General features: G+C 56.4%; 1 non-coding gene across 1 annotated transcript in view; it reads right to left on the reverse strand.

Moving 5' to 3' along the window:
- The window catches only part of LOC126357239 (small subunit ribosomal RNA), a 1,893-nt gene extending 1,635 nt beyond the window's left edge, over positions 1 to 258 (reverse strand). The window contains exon 1 of the ribosomal RNA XR_007566188.1: positions 1 to 258. This exon is cut by the window's left edge and continues 1,635 nt beyond it. This is a non-coding gene — a ribosomal RNA (small subunit ribosomal RNA).
- Between the last annotated feature and the right edge of the window lie 2,242 nt (positions 259 to 2,500).

A 2,500-nucleotide genomic window follows, 5' to 3' on the forward strand; every position in this document is an offset into this window, starting at 1 on the left:
CAAGGCAAACGGACCAGACGAGCCAATCCGATTGGTTTTGATCTAATAAAAGCGTCCCTTCCATCTCTGGTCGGGACTCTGTTTGCATGTATTAGCTCTAGAATTACCACAGTTATCCAAGTAACGTGGGTACGATCTAAGGAACCATAACTGATTTAATGAGCCATTCGCGGTTTCACCTTAATGCGGCTTGTACTGAGACATGCATGGCTTAATCTTTGAGACAAGCATATGACTACTGGCAGGATCAACCAGGGAGCTGCGTCAACGAGAGCTGAGCAGCCGGCCGCCCGGGAGTGTGTCCCGAGGGCCCGCGCGAACACGCAAGCGTCCGCTCAATTATTCTGCAAACAGGAGGAGGCTGAGCTCCCCTGCACGATACACCTCGAAACCCTCTCAGGTCCCGGCGGCGCGCAGCGCCGTCCTAAGTACTTGGTCGGGTTCGAGAGAGGCGCAATCGCCCGGAGATAGGCGAGTAGACGCTTTCAGTGCGAACACCCGTGCTCCCAACTGAGCTTGCCGCTGCCGACAGAGGCCCGGGAGCGTGCTGTCGTGGCATTGCCGGCGGGAAACAACACGCGCCACCTACGGTGACCGGCAGCTCCAACGCCAGCGCCACAGAAGGGCAAAGCCCCACTTGGGTGCAGAAGCGAACTCTCCCAGCACAGCGCACGCGCCAACACGTCCGCAGAGCTGCGATACAAACCACCTGCGAGAACCGCTGGGGGCGACCGAGCAGCAGACGGCGTCGCGACGCCGAGTGCCGGGCGGCGGCGCATCCTCAACGCACACAGTCCGCAATCGGACCAGCACACTGCAGATGTCCACCGCGCTTCGCACCGGGCTCGGCAGAACCCACTTTGGCCGCCTGGCGCCGCGCGCAGGGTGCGCCGGCGCATAGCTGGGACGCCAGCCGGGCCCGTCGGCCGGCGCTCCTGCCACTGGGCGCCCCCCACCAGCCGGCTGTAGTGCGTGCGCTCACGCAGCGCGCGGCCAGCACGCCGGGCGGCCCCCCCTCACCGGCCGGGGACTGTCCCGCCAAGCCACAGCCTCGTATCGCTTCATACCCACATGGCCAACTCAGGTTCGGGGGCATGGCGGGTACCGCCGAAACAACCGGTTCACAGATGTACCGATCGTCGCTATCACCGATGCACCTGCAGCGCGAACAACCGCTCAACAACTGATTTCCAGTTCATTTGCGGATCGTATACGTCAATCTACATTTGCGAAATCTACGATTCTGGCATGCCTGCATGTTATGTGTCACGACACGCTACATCAGCCCACATACACACTGCGGCATGTACACGAGAGAACACGTGGAAGATGGTCCGCGCACGTGTGCAATGTCCCTTGCGCGGTCGACTGTCAACCGGCCTCTGTAGCATGTCGCAGATGTGGAACGCGGTCCACCGTGCTATCATGTTGTGTGGGGCAATACGATTAAATAGGAAAACCCTCGTCGCTACATCAACAGACGGCTCACGCTGATTCCCGGCAGAGGGAGGAGGGGGGGGGGGGGGGCCCAACATGCAATACTTTCGTCCGTACCTACCTACCACATGTCTGTACGGCGTACAACAGTGCAATCTCGCTGTAATGGGGAGACGAGACAAGTAGCATCGTGCACAACATATGGCCCTTATGATTCGCCATTGTAGGGCGCAGCCGGTGTACGGTCAAGCATGTGCCACATTATGTCACTCAGTACGTAACGACGGATGATCAGTGTGGGTTACGCGTACATCAGCGGACAGTCCACACAGGCCGTACCACAACGTACACTGACTGCATCGACAACCGAATGCAACTGAACAGCTGCAAGGCTCATTTCACAAACAAACGCCTGACCGACCAGCTTGGAAGGGCAGGAGGGGAGGGCGATATTCGTTCTGTAGCGGTACACCCTTCCAGTGGTTAGCGGGACTGTGTAGAAAGTACGCAACACTCGAAAGACCTTTATGTGAGGGTACGCACCATGGCATCAAGAAATACACATGACACCAGAGGATCCAAGCAGTGAACTATGTTCAGAGAGTTGCTGTTAGGCAAAGCTACATTCCTGTGACGTTACATGTGACAGTTAAGGTGCAGTGTAAGTTAGGTTAAGGTGCAGTGTAAGTTAGGTTAAGGTGCAGTGTAAGTTAGGTTAAGGTGCAGTGTAAGTTAGGTTAAGGTGCAGTGTAAGTTAGGTTAAGGTGCAGTGTAAGTTAGGTTAAGGTGCAGTGTAAGTTAGGTTAAGGTGCAGTGTAAGTTAGGTTAAGGTGCAGTGTAAGTTAGGTTAAGGTGCAGCGTAAGTTAGGTTAAGGTGCAGCGTAACTTAGGTTAAGGTGCAGCGTAACTTAGGTTAAGGTGCAGCGTAACTTAGGTTAAGGTGCAGCGTAACTTAGGTTAAGGGGCCGACGTGGGTTAGGTTAAGGGGCCAACGTGGGTTAGGTTAGGGGCCAACGTGGGTAAGGTTAGGGGCCAACGTGGGTAAGGTTAGGGGCCAACGTGG

This window comes from Schistocerca gregaria, chromosome 3 (genome assembly GCF_023897955.1).
Source record: "Schistocerca gregaria isolate iqSchGreg1 chromosome 3, iqSchGreg1.2, whole genome shotgun sequence".
NCBI lineage: Eukaryota > Metazoa > Arthropoda > Insecta > Orthoptera > Acrididae > Schistocerca > Schistocerca gregaria.